General features: G+C 55.4%; 1 protein-coding gene across 5 annotated transcripts in view; it reads left to right on the top strand.

Annotated features, from left to right (window-relative positions):
- Positions 1–14,044, top strand: part of LOC101014684 (translation initiation factor IF-2-like) — a 41,585-nt gene that overhangs the window by 9,684 nt on the left and 17,857 nt on the right. For 3 of the 5 annotated variants that reach the window (XM_031656190.1, XM_031656188.1, XM_031656189.1), the window contains exon 1: positions 244–5,083. The exons of the other annotated variants lie outside the window; for them this stretch is intronic. The gene's annotated coding sequence lies outside the window, so the exon portion shown is untranslated. Of the gene's footprint in view, positions 1–243; positions 5,084–14,044 lie in introns of those variants that run through there. 5 annotated transcript variants of the gene reach the window in all.

Below are 14,044 nucleotides of genomic sequence, written 5' to 3'. Positions count from 1 at the left end.
AGGGAAAACCACCAGGACCGTCCACAGCTCCTCCCAGCAAACTCATCGGCAGGCAGGGCCAGGCTGGCACCCGGGAGGGAGGACTTTGCATCTAGAAACAGAGGCCCTTTTATTTTGTCCGGCATCTTTAATGCTACCATGTCCACAGTTTAGAGATCTAGTTCTTTCTCCCTTTCGTTTTATTTTTTGGAAAAAAAAAAAAAAGAAAGCTCCTTTTGGCTCTCAGCTCAGCGTGGGGAAAAATATTTTAGGTTGTTTTGGGCTTTGTTTTTGAGCACTTATTTCAACTTGGGGGTTCCGCCTGAAAGTGCTGTGCCTGTCTTGTCACCGCCCTGCCCGCAGACTGCGTGTGGGGTGCGCCTGGGCATTGTCCACTATACAGCCCCTTGGGGATGTCCTGAGTGGCCTCATGGGCTGCCCGTGTCCTGGCCCACCCCAGTTCCTCACCTGCAGAGCTGTTGAGGGGAGACACCCAGGTCGTCCAGGGCCTGAAACGTGGCCGGCAGGGCTGGAAGTCCCTCAAAGGCCTTTGAGTCCCCCCGCCTTGCCACTGCTGTCCCGGAGTTGGGTTCAGTGGCTGCCTGGGTGTCCCTGTTGGTCCCTGGCCCTCCAGAAGTGCTGACCCTTTTGATTCAGAGGTGGGCTTTGCAGAGCACAGCCCATGCCCACCTCCACGCTCTGGCAGGCTGACAAAAGCGTCCTGGGATGTGGCCTGGTTCCCCACCCTTGAGGGGAGCCAGGGTCTTGATTTATAGAAAATGGAAGAATCAGACCTGGAAAGTTCTAAACAGCACTGAGAGGAAAACTCCCATGGAAATCCATCTTTGTTTTCCCAGTTCGGAGGCGCGTGGGCCCTGCGTGCGCGGGCCTCGGTCTGAGCGGCCGGCCTCGGCAGACAGCACCAAATCTGTAAACGGAGCTCAGCTCACGCGAGGACTCTCGGTGGCTGCTTTTGTTCGTAGATGAGCCAGCAGTCGATACTGGAGGGTCTGGGGCTGCAGAAACAGGCATATATAGCAGAGATAATTAAAACATTTCATGATTGTGACAGCCACATTCTGCTGCTGCAAGCTGGAGGATTCATGCCACCCAAATATTTAGCAAGCATCAAATAAAACACTGGTGGCAAAATAAAAGTAATAGAAAAAAAAAAAAAAAACAGCGCGTAATACATTTCAAAGGCAAGAGTCAAGGAGATAGGGAATGGGCCGGGGGGAAAGTGGGGAGAGTTCAGCATTTTAAAAGAATTTCCGTGTTTAACAGCTGGACACTCATTTTTTTTTTTTTTTTGGTATAATTAATGTAGGCAAATAGACCCTTAATCCTAAATCCTAGAATGAAAGATGGTCAAATTTCCTGATCATTAATTTATCGTTTTTGTTTTTTGTTTTTTTGGACAGGGTAGGGGGCAAGTAGCAGAAAAATCAATTAATTCACATAAGGAAACATTTTCGTTCTAAATTAATATTGCCACTGCAGTTACATTTATCTAGTATTTTTAACATGTATGGATAACACACTTTCCTGTGTATACCTTGGATACCTGGGACCATTGTATGTGATCAACTATCATCTTAGTTTTTTAGCTTGGCTAACACTTGACCCCTCCCTGCCACCTCAAAATCAGTAAAATGCTGTGGATTCTGCTTTTTAAAAAATCAGGCTAAAATCTCAGCATTCTCCATGGCTCCCAGTGCTTCTCGGCAGTTTTTTTTTTTTTTTTTTTTTTTTTTGAAGAAAGTACCACGCAAAGCACTTTTCACATCATCGCTTCTATATAAATTCCACTATAGACTGAAATTATACATTCTCGCAGCACAGATGGGCTGGTCTGTCATTACGGCTGCTGGGTACTTGTTGGAACACACAGCATATTTCAATTGTGGAGTCGACAATTTCGAAGAACTGGGGTCAAAATAAACAAGTTGCATTTGTGTATAGAAACAGACTTATTCAATGATCTTCTCATCCCCTGGAAAGTTCGGCAGAGGAACAATCATCACCTTCATTAAACTTTAATTTAATTTTTGGTCTTCATCTTTTAAGACCCCACGTGCCCTGTGTCAAAGACCCATCAATGTTTTAACTAATTACCCATTTTTCTCTTGTGCTGCAACGTCAGCAGCGGGACACAAGATTTAAATTCAAACTCCTGGGTGTGGCTTTTAATATCTTTTGACTGCAATTTTAACATCTTAATAATTTTATTATCTTTCTAATCTCTATAGGGAAGGTGTTAAATTTCTAACTGTTCTGTGTTGAGTTGCATATTATTTTGAGGCCTTTATGAAAAATCAGATGATGAATATTTAGGATGGTCTAAAGACACATTTAAATCCAAACACCATCCACAAAAAATTCAGCAGGTAAAATACGTAAAGTAGCCATAAACTTTAAAAAAAAAAATTATCTCACCTAGATAGCGAAATGCAGAATTTATTGGTTTGTATGAACCTCCTTGAGGGCAGAGCAGTTTTTACAGCCACAGTAATTTGCAAATGATGATAACTGTTTATTTTGCAAATATGCTCATATTATGATGTAATCAGTGGAGGCTTCTTTCTTTTCCCATATGTGTAACTGTTTGCCTCTGTGTTTCTAAATTCTGAATTCAGGCTCTGCAGTTTCTCACCGGCTGAGACCACATTCCCACGTTCCTGCCTCAGTGGCAGTGGCCGGGAGGAGGGAAGGGCGCACCCCCCTGTATTCCCTCCTGCGAGCTCCAGCCGCCACATCCATTTGTTCACAGAAGTACTTTGTTGTGGCTTGTTTATTTGAAGGGATGGACCTGTTGGCGGAGATGTTAGCAAATAATAGGAAAAGTAAAAGTTGATGAAATTCGCCAGAGCTGCTTGGGAGCCAGCTCTGCTGTCTGGTAGTTTTAACGACGTCATCCCTTCCAATTCTGGTCTTTTAGCCTATTGACTCTTGCCCTCGTAGCAAGAGGAATATGGCCCTGGTCTGGGCGCTCTAAAAGATGAGGCAAAGTGAAACGGCCGCAGCTTTTAGGTCTGAGAGCCTCTTAGCAGCGGTGGGCGTGGCCATGGTGGTAATAGTAGCAATAGCACTCTCTGCTGCTCTTCACAGGTGCCCGCTGGGTGCGGTGGCGCCTGCATTCAGAAAAGCACCAACTCTGGGACCCAAGGTCTGGGTTCAGATTGAGTCGTCTTTGTTTCCGGGCCGTGTTGATCGGGGGCAAGTCATTTCACCTCTCCAGCTTCATTTCCTTATCTGTAAAATGGAGGCAGTAAATGTCAACTTTCTGAACATATGGAAAGCTGGGTTCATGGTGAGCACCCCGTAAATGCTATTGCTTCCTTGCCTGATTTCTGAGGCTCAGACTGTGCCTGCAAGGGGCATTTTTATCACCTCCATTCCACCAGGGGAGGCAGCGAACCTCGGAGAGGCTAAGTGGGTTCCCCGAGGTTCAACCAGCTGATAAGGGTTTGGCCAGGACTTGAACCCAGCCCTGCCATCCTCCAAAGCCCATGTGCTGCCATAGCATTCACTGACGAGTGTTGCTGTACCTGTGTGTGTGGGGCCCCAGGTGTGGACAGCATGCCTGTACACAGAGGTGTGTGCGTGTAATGTTTGCACATGTGCACAGGTGTCCTCTTGTTTCTCCATTGCGTGAGGTTCCTGGTAGGTCGGCAGTTTCCAAAGAGGTGAACTGGTGTTTGGAGGTGCATTTGTTTGAGTGGGCCGCACAGTCCTCAGACCGCCCCTGGGGATGACTGGGCCATGGGCTCTCCACTGCCCCAGGGATGCCTGTGTGAAGAAGGGTGTTTCTCCCCAGCCCAGGGCTAGCCAAAGCCGGCAGTGGGTGGACTGGGTATCCAGGCGTGGGCTTCTCGTAGGTGCTCAGCACTGCTGAGGGAGGCCCTGGCTGAGTGGCCTGCATGCTGGGCCTTGGCCAGACGCGCTGCTGCCTCCTTATGTGGACAGGCGGTTCTGGGCGCCGGCCATTTGCAGACTGGGAGGAGTGGATGTGAGGCCTGCAGGCCCTGGAGAGGAAATGGCGGCGTGGGCAGGCCCAGAACAGGACCGGGAAGGCGGGCCGAGGGAGGGAGCGGCCTGGAAGGCCTCTGTCGGCAGGTCAGCGTGCTAGCGGCCTTTCTCCAAGAAGCGGCCAGCTGGCCGGGCCTTCCCGGGCAGGTCTGTGTGTCTGCCCACATGCACGCACGTGTAGCTGCGTGCCAGGGCACAGGGAGGTTTAGCGGCCTTATTTCCTAATAGGGAACATAGCAGGGCCTGGGGTTTGATGAGACGGTGTAAACGCCCAGCACACCTTCAGACAAAAGAGACCGTGATAAAAACGATTCTTACTACAAGGCCCCGGCTTCTGTCTTTAAAATGGGGCTTCCAGCCTCCGCCTCAATAGACGGCTGGAGGTAGCACATGAGACCCTGGTCTGGGGAGCCCCTGGTCTGTGGAGACCCTGGTTCGTTGGTGTTTCCCTTGCTGTGGCCTATAAGACGGGACAGGAGGCCCGGGCTCTGCGGTGGGCTCCTCTCAGCCCATTTCAAACCCTACCCACCGGCTTCCCAAGACCTTAACAGGATGGTATTACCCGGCACTCGCCCAGATGCCAGGGTGGCGCCGGGTGATTGGCAGTTTCAGGTGGTCCTGGAGAAGGGTCCCGGCATCAGCTGATATGAGTCTCTGGGTTCCGGAGCTTCAAGGCGGGCTGGATTCAGGGTGTGGGCTGGGCCAGCCGTTCCGGCAAAACCCCAGAAGGAATCCACAGGAGGCGGGGACCGGGAAGGCAGCTGGGTTGCGCCAGTGCCTGTAAGGGAACCTCTGGCCCCATTTCCTGGGAGCCTGACCCCGCCCTAGGATTCCTGGAGTGGGTGTGCCCACGCTTCCGGCCCAGACGTGGGTGGAGGGATCCCACCCTGCCAGGCCTCCCGCCTGCGCGGCTTCTTTCAACTCGACGGGAGGAGGACTCCTCCTGGGCCTGGTGCTTCGAGGTCCAGACAGCAGACGCTGACGCCTGTGACCCCACAGCGAACGCCCTTCAGAGTCCGCGTGGCCGCATTTGGAAGCCTGGGCGGCGTGGAGACGGCGCCCTCAGCTCGAGATAGTAAGTTGCTCAATGCCTGCACCTGTGGAGACGCTCAGCACCTGGTGGGTGGGCCGCAGGGGGCTCGGGCCTCCATATTGGGTCTCCAGCACCAGGGGTAAGGTCTGTCCTGTGACGGACTCAAATGACTCAAACCCACTGGGCTCGGCCCGAGGTATCTGCGCTATGGAAGCAGCTTGCAAATGGGCTCTCCTGGGGCCAAGCAATGTGGCAGGCCACGCCGGCCCGTGGCGGCCACAGCCTCAGCCAGGTGCCGTGGAGGAAAAGATGAGGCCGCTGTGGCCGGGACGACGGGTGCCAGCAGGGCAGGAGCAGCGGGGAACTCTGGGTGGTAGAAATCCCCTGCCTTGGTCCAGGGGAGAAAGCTGGGGGCCGCATTCGGCACCCCCAGGGCAGTGTTGGAGCTTGTTGGATGTTAGACTCAGCCCCACAGGGCAAGGGGTATTGAGCTTTGTTGAGCACCTACTAAGTGCCAGACCCCAGGCCAGGTGCTTTCCGTCCATTTTTATAAACATCCATTTTTAAATTTAATCTGCCAATTCTATTTCACTGCCACATCCATTTGGAGCCAGCATGTAGCAGTGCTGTTCTCAGGCCAGAATACGGAGTAAACAGGACAGACAGGGTCCCTGTCTGGGTGGAAGTTCCAGTCTCGTGACGTGTGGGTGCTAACAGTTTTCTATATGAGGAGGCCAAGGTTCAGGGAGCCTGAGGGATCTCCCCAGAGTCACGGGGCCAGCAGGTACTAGAGCCTTCTCCCTAACCCAGGTCCTCCCCACAACTGTGCCTGCACAGAACCACACAGGATCCCTGTTTATCTTCAGATCTTCAGCCTCTCTTGGATGCTAGTCTTGTCCGGTTCTCTCCAGATACCAAGCACTAGGAAGGACCATTCCGTCGGCTTGGAGTTCTTCTGCCCCAGGGAAAGCCGGAATTGTCCTGGGGGCATGGGTCACTCTGGCTCTGAGGCCCTGAGACCGTTATGGCTGGGTGGCCATTGCGCTAGCATTCAGAGCGTGATGGTTTGGGCTGTACGGGGCTCCAGGGCACCCTGCCACTCGGGCTCTGTGCCCAGGCTGGTGTGCTGGCAGGTGCAAGACTGCACGCAGTGTGGCAGCAGGTGGTGAGAAGGAGGGAGCTGCGGTCGTCCTTGTTCTTGGTGTTCCTATGGCCCAGAGGTGGGAACCATATGAGACTGTACACCCAGACGCCATGTGCCAGACCAGGATGGGCTCACAAGACACCAGCCCTGCATGGGCAGATGGGGACCACGTCAGGTCAGGGGGCACAAGAACCTTCTGGAGACCCCACCCCATCCGTCAGCATGGTTCACACTGCTGGATGACCAGTCATCTCTGAGCGCTGTGGCACTCGTGGTCCTAAGTCCACGGCTCTTCTCATGTTTCAGAGCAGTTCTGAGCTCACTTCATTCTGCAGAGCACTGGCTCAGAGAGGTTATGGAACCCGTCATGTGCCAGACCCCGGGATGGCCACGGGAAGAGGCCCGAGAATGCCATTGAGTGATGGGATCCAGCAGACCTGGTGGAGCACTGGGACCTTGGCCAGAGGGGCTGGAGCCCTAGACCCACATTCTAAGCCCTGCACTGCCTGTGCCTGGCCCACAGGCATGGCGGCCTCACTGAGAGGCAGGCTGAGTGTCCTCAGCAAACACGGGCACCAAATGGAGACCAGTCAGAGGCCAGTACCAGGTGGGGCTGAGAAGTTAGCTTGGAGCATCTTAGGAAGCCAGGAAGCCTTCCAGAGGTGGCAGCTCTGCAGCCCCCGGCTCCTTCCCAAAGCTGACCTCCAAGTGCAGCTGCAAGGCCCCTGCGTCCAGCCCTTGGGCCTGCCACGTCCCAGGGCCCCACTGCCAGGCACCGCCCTGTGCCGGCCCTGTACAGGCCACATCTGCTGCAGCAGCCATGCCAGAGCTCCGCCTCCCGGGCTCCGTCCCCATGGAAACCACGGGGTGGGGGGGCGGGCTCCTGCTGCATTTGGCCCGCTGACTGGTTTCCATTAGAGCCGGCCTGCTTTCCTTAAGCTCTGCCCCTGCAGTTCAAGGCTTCCCCTGGGGGTTTCTTCCCACATTTACTGAGCACCAGCCGTTCCGTGCCAGGGAACCCAGCGGTCTGGGCCCTGCCCACCCTGGCCGACACCCACCAGCAGTGCCTGATGCGCAGCACCGTGGCTGCTCCCCTGTCCTTTCTTATTGAAGGCCAGCTGCGGCTGGGTCCTGGTGTTGTGGACTCAGCCCTGGATCTGAGTCAGGGCACTGGGCTCTCATCCTGGCTGGGCAGTAGAATCACTGGTGGGCCCTTGAATAAGCCCCTTCCTCTCTCTGGGCCTCAGTTTACCTATCTGTAAAATGAGAGCCTCTGTCTATGTCTTGAGTTCCTTGCAATGCTGAGAAAGAAAGACAAAGAGAAAATGAAGCCACAGTACGCTGGTGTGCCGGGATCTCAGAACTGGGATTTTTGTTTGCTTTCAAAGAGGGTTTTATTTGAGGGTAGGAGTCATGGAATTTGACCAGAGGTGATTGTTTGAGGGGCCAAGAGCTAGCCAGAGCCCACGGACACGCAGCATGGAAGGCGCAGCCAGAAGCCTGGGCAGCGGTGCCCACTAGCCCGCCTTGGCATCTGCTTAGCACCCAGTGACCTGTCTGTGAACACAGTGAGTGGAGGCAGGAAGCGTGCCTGCGCCGGAATCTGGAGGGCTCTGGAAAACTCCCCAAGAGGTTTCCGGAGGTCAGAAATGTGGGCAGAAAATGAGATCCAGCTTTTAAAAACCTGGCCGACTCATCCCCAGAGAGCCTAGGGAAGCCTGGGAAGGTGCCTCCATCACCACGTGGCTGAGTTGCAAGAAGAGCTCGCCGGGCCGGACCTGGGGGTGCCGGGCTGTTAGGGTCAGCAGCAAGGTGGCCCCAGCCCAGACTACGTCCCAGCGGTGTCTTCCTCTTCTGGCTCCTGGGAGTTGGGAGGCTCCAGCGGGGAGGTGATGATGGCGCTGGGGCCTTTTGCCTGGCCTGCCAGTGGCCAGCTTGGCTCTCCCCACGGGACCTCGCAGCTCCTGCTGCCCAGGGTGGTGGTGCGTGTTGGCCTCCCCTGGGCCCTGTGGGTGCTGGCGCTGGCCTGGGAACACGTTTCCAGCTCACAGACGAACAAAGCCTGGGAGGCGGGGGACCTTCTTGGCAGCAGGGAGTGAATGGCCCAGTGGGGTGAGCAACTTGCTTAGCCTCCCCCCAGCCTCAGTATCCTCATCTGTAAAATGGGGCTAGTAACCCTGACCTCCTGGTTAGGGTGAGAGTTCAACAAGACGAGAAGCGGGATCAGAGCTGGATAAATGGCAGGAGACGGCATCGGAACTGTGCCCACCCAGCATCCTTGTCATGAGCAAGACCGACCACATGTCCCAGAGAGCCCAGCTCCATGATGGGAGAACAGGGCCAGGCTGACGGTGGCCACCTGGAGTGGCTGCTGGCAGGCTCCAGGGTGACAGCCACCGTGCCCTGGTGGCTCAGGTAGCCTGAAAGTTGTCGTTTCCTCTTCCTCCATCTCAGCCAAGAGGCTGAGTCAATTCCCCACTCAGCTTCTGCCCCTGCCTCCTGCCCGAGGCCACCTGGCTTTGCTGACTGGTCCCAGTGATAGGGGACATTGTCACTGTGACTCAAAGGGCAGGCTTGGTGGCATTTTCAGTTTTCTGTCCTGGGAAGGCATGAAACCTTGGTTCGAGTGACTGCATCTGGTTGGCCACAGCCTTTGCATCCCCTGCCTTTGCGTACCCCACCCCAGCCTCCCGATAAAAGTAGGCCGAGGACATCAGCACAGAGCGGCTGCCGCGGTCCTGGCCAGGGCTTGATTTAGACATTCGGGGAGGCTGGGATAATGTAGGAAATGAAGGAAATTTCCCCAGGGAAAGGGGAAGAGAAGACAGAGGAGCTTAAGTGCCCACATGATTATTAAGCGTGGTTGGTGATTTACGGCCGGGCAGGCGGCTCCTGGCGGCTCCCTGCCCCCTCCCTCCCAGTGCCCTGTACCCTGGAGAGTGGCCATGGGGAAGATGGAGGCCACCAGGTGGGCCCAGCACCAGAGCTCCGCCTTAATCTCCTGGTTCTAGGCTCTCGGCAGTCCCTGGGCAGGTGGCACAGCACAGGGGACACAGCTCCTCCATGTGCTGGGCACTAACATCTGTCATCACGGCCACCTCACAGAACCCTGAAGGATCACCGGCCCTCTCTTACAGGCTAGGAAGCCCAGGTGTGAGAGGTCAAGCCTCGTGTGGCCCTCTAAACGGTGGAGCCTGAGCCAGTCTGGCCACCGGCCCAAACCCTAGGCCTTTCTACCACGGCCACGTTCAGTGGCCTTGGGTGGGAAGGGCTGGAGAGACACTTGTCCCTCCTTAGAACAAGGGATGCAGGTGGAGTGGCAGTGGTGGTGGTTGCAAAGCAGGCCTCTGCCCATCCTGCCCTGTCTCCTGCCTTTCAGGGTGCCTGTCCTTCTCCTGGCGGAATTCCAGTCTCCTCTTCAGGGGACTCTTGAGACCCTCAACAGCCAGCCCTGACCGCCTCCATGGCCCCATCCTTGACCTCTCTAAACTATGGCCTAGTGTCACCTCCTCCTGGAAGCCCTCCCTGCTCTCCACTCACCCATTGCCCTGCTGTGGGCCCTGGGACCTAGTCATTGCCTGTCTGGGGACAGGGAAGTGTTCCTCTGGGAAACATTTTACGAGTGAATGAATCAGAAGAGAAAGCCATGACCTGCCTACCTGTGCTCAGTGCCACATCAGAAGCCACCAAGGTGTGGCATTGCCCCGGCAAGTTTATTTTTCCACGTCCACTAAGTAAGTTCCCCTTCAGGACTGATCCGAGAGGTTGTGAAGCCACACGTCATCAAAAACAGCATCTTTGCACTCAGTAGGCAGGCTGGTACAGCCTGTGGTGGGGGACCATTCCGCCGGCTGTGGGGTAAGGACGGCTGTGTGCGTCAGGCTACAGGGAAGCCGAGGTTACTGCTTGGGGGTTTCACTGGGGAACATTAACAAACAGAGGTGGCTCAGAAGGGTCATGGAGCCTTTTCTTCCTAGACTGCTGGGTATGGAAGGCAGGGACCCATTGACCCGTCAGGTGTCACTGGTGGGTGGTGATGCATTCTGTTAATTTAGGTCAGAGAATTTAGGTTCAGTTTACAGATTTCCTGCACAGTCCCTCGTCTGCATCATTGCTCACAAACATCCTCTTCCTCCAGGAAGCCCTCACACGCTGCTGGGCCCTCTCTCCTGGCCACTCTTGGCAGCTGGGTCCTTGGCCAATCTGGTCCCTCCGGAAGGAACCGTCACAGTCACCATGGCCTTGTCTTTCCACATTCCACCTTCTCAGGTGCAATGAACAAGGGTATAGATGCCACACACCCTCCTGGGGCCTGGCATCTTTGCCCAGAGGACCAGAGGCAGCTCGGGGAAGGCCTTTCAAGTGCGTCTTGGGGAGCTCACGGCTGGCCAGCGAGCAGGGCCTGGGTCCCACTCAGCTGTGGGATCTTGGACCAGCCCCTCCCCGGCTCTGAACCCCAGCTTCCCGCAATCTCTCTGACCCCCACTTCTGACAGATGATGGATCTCTAGAGGGTTCTGAGGGTCCAGGTGTGGAATGGCTGCCTCAGGCATGGAAACATTCCTGGGCTTCAACCCGGGATCCCCACTTGGAGGACAGAAGAGAGATTTATTGCAGAGATGTTCATGCCTCTTTAGATGTGGAAAGCTCGACACACCAGCTGTGCTCCTGGGGTTGGGCGTTTGAACTGAGGGGTTGTGATAACATGACCTGCTGGGCTCTCGTGTGGCCGTTCACAATGAGAGAAGCCTCTGTGGGCGGGTGGAGGCAGCCCACGTCCACACGCACACGGGAGCCCCTGCGAGCCAGGGTGCCGCGTGCCGGGCCTGGCATGGGGTTGTCAGTGTTTGCTGCAGCGTTCTCTCTCTCAGTTTTCCAGAACTTTGTTGAATGAGCACCCATTCCTTTTGCAATGTGCAAAAAATGTTTAAGTTACAAAACTTATCATCTGGCCAGAGTGACACTAACCTGGCTAAATTATCGCAACATGTTCTCCCCCAAAAGAGAGACATTTGCAAATGCTCAGGAGGTCATGGGGCGGCAGCACCCATCTGCCAGGCACATTTTCTTTCCTCCATTTAAAAGGAGCAGAGCCCACTGAAGGGGAAGGAAGGGATGCTCTGGAGATTTGGGCGCACAAGGGTGCTGCAAGGCCGCCTTCCCCCACATCTGGCATGGTTGATGAGAGCAACTTTGCTGCTGCTTCTGGGGCAGAATCCGTCCTTGTATAGCCTTGGGCGCGTGGTTAGAATGCTGCGAGTGTGATGTCTGGAAATAATACCTGTAAAGAAAGCAGGACTCAGTTCTCTCATCTAGAACCAGTGGCCTGTCGTTTTGCCATTACAGATACTAGCAGTGTTTGTGACAAACCCTCGTCAAACAGAAGCTCCCGGTGGGTGTGTGAATGGCCACGTGTCTGGCCGTGGCTTGCTTTTCCAGAACCAACTTGGTGGTTAGCAGTCGTTGCCAGCTGCCTTGTGTGAGCACCCACTGTGTGCCAGGCAAGCCGCTGGGAATTTCACGTCTGTTCATTTTCTCTTTCCTGTGGCGTCAGATCACAGAGTAGGTGTAAATAGTTGCCTTTAGGATACAAAGCTGGGGCTCAGAGAGGAGAGGCCGGCTTCTTGAAGACTGAAGAGCCTAGAAGATTCTGTGCAACCTGTGTGTGGCCCGAGAGCCCGTGCTTCTCCCGGGGTGACAGCTCCACCACTAGATGCCGTGTCCTTGGAGATTTGAACTCCCCCTGTGCCCTGACCCCACTAGCTGCCGTGGTAGCTGTCAGACGTCCCGACTGGAGCCATTTTGGCCCAAGAGAAGTGGCTGAGATGAGGATACAGCCCTGGTTTGTGCAAACTCAGGGACACTAGGGGACATGACCGCCTGCAACTTTGCCATGTGTTTTTGACCTCTGCCGACCGCCGGGGGTTTTTTGTTTTTTTGTTTTTTTGTTTTTTTTTGAGACTGTCTCACTCTGTCGCCCAGGCTGGAATGTGGTGGCGTGATCTTGGCTCACTGTTACGGCTGCCTCCCAGGTTCAAGCAATTCTCCTGCCTCAGCGTCCTGAGTAGTTGGGATTACAGACATGCACCACCACGCCCGGCTAATTTTTATATTTTTAGTAGAGATGGGGTTTCGCTGTGTTGGCCATGCTGGTCTCGAACTCCCGACCTCAGGTGATACGCCCACCTTGGCCTCCCAAAGTGCTGGGATTATAGGCGTGAATCACTGTGCCTGGCCTGCTTGGGGTTCTTTGGAGGCCTTGGGCATCTGACAGCGTTACCCAGGGCTGGATTTCAATCCTTTCCACAGCATCTTCACACATCAATTGAGGGGCGCTTGGTGTAACTGACCTGTGCATGGAGGATGTTTCTCCTGCATGTGACCTTGGAGAGGAACCAAGTTCAGTGCTGAAGATAAGATGAGACCGAGTCCCTGGCTAGTCCTGGCCCCCGGACCTAGGCCCTGCAGCTTGGCCAACGTCAGGGTTCCTGCAGGGTACTCAGAGCCTCCTGGGCTGCCTCCAGAAGTGTCTGCTCAGGTCCTGCTGGCCACATTTATTGCCACATCTCCCAGCCAGCCCCTGCAACCTCCTCCCAGGCCCCTCCTACCACAGGCCCAGACTACAGCTGGCAGTCAGTTGTATGAAAAGAGGCGGGGGAGGAATTTCTCCAGGCACTGGAGCCTGGAGTGACGTCTCCCATGTACTCAAAGCCCCCTGGGGGATTAGCAGCGGGTGCTGCCATCCACTGAGTCCCACCATGCCCAGGCAAGGAACATCGTCTCTGACGTACGTGTAAATCCAAGAAGGTGGGTGTCATTGTCCCCATCTTACAGACAGGGAGACTGGGTCCCAGAAAGGCAAAGGAGCTTGTTCAGGGTGACCAGGGGCAGAGCTGAGATGGGAACAGACCCTGCGGATGGACCTAGGGGTGCTTGTGGGCAGGGGCAGGGAGGGGGCAGGGATGGGACTGGGGATCGGCCTCTGGGGCATTTTTCCCAGCCCAGTGTTGACTCTAACAGGTTTAGCACCAGCCTCAGTGGGCCACGATCTGTGAAAATGGCCTAAGCTGGCCCTGTGCTGCAAGTAAGCACACCTTGGGGTGTGGGCTCAGAGGGGGGACAGCCTTGGGAGGCTCAGGCAGCCCCCAGGGAGCAGGGCATTTTCAGATTTTTAAAAGTCTCCGTGGGCAGGTAAAGCAGCATTTGTCCAACTCAAGAACCCAGTGACGAAAACCAGGCAGAGAGGAGGAGAGGTCGCTGGGGTGAGTGGTGGTGGGCAGACTGCGGGAGCTGGTGCTGCTCGATGGGGCTCCTGTGTCTCCAAGGGGGGGAGCTGAAGCTCCCAGGACCACACCTGCCCCAAAGCTGGTGCCCACTTACCTGTGAGGGTAGAAATCCCACACACCTCTGGCACATCCAGGGCAGACGGGAGGTGGGCTGTAGGGCTCCCCACTGTCTCTCTCCACTTGCCACTGGGGGAACGGGCTTGTCCCATCTCCCCTCCCCTCCCTTGGCTCCTGTAAGCTGGAAGTCTGACGTCTGATGCGAATCTGGGTTCGAGATACATTAAATTAGGCTAGCTACAAAAAAGTAGGCCTCTGCGGCTGGGCCTGCCCGGGTGGCAGCCCTGTGAACCTGAGCAGGGCATGCCATGCCAGCCCCCATGCTGTTTGGGGAGCTCCAGTCTGTGGTACTTTTCCTGGGGGGCCCCAGAACTCCTGTCCTGTCTGCTCCAGGTGAAGGCATTGGGGTGACGCCAGCCCAGGGCAGCAGGTGAGGGTGGGTCACGTGGGATTCCTTAACCAGCTTGCAGGGGGGCATCTCCGTGGGTGGCAGGCAGGGGGACCCAGGGTTATTAGA

This window comes from Papio anubis, chromosome 16 (assembly GCF_008728515.1).
Source record: "Papio anubis isolate 15944 chromosome 16, Panubis1.0, whole genome shotgun sequence".
Lineage (NCBI taxonomy): Eukaryota > Metazoa > Chordata > Mammalia > Primates > Cercopithecidae > Papio > Papio anubis.
Note: the sequence above shows the minus strand (reverse complement) of the source record. Positions and strands in the feature narration are given on the sequence as shown.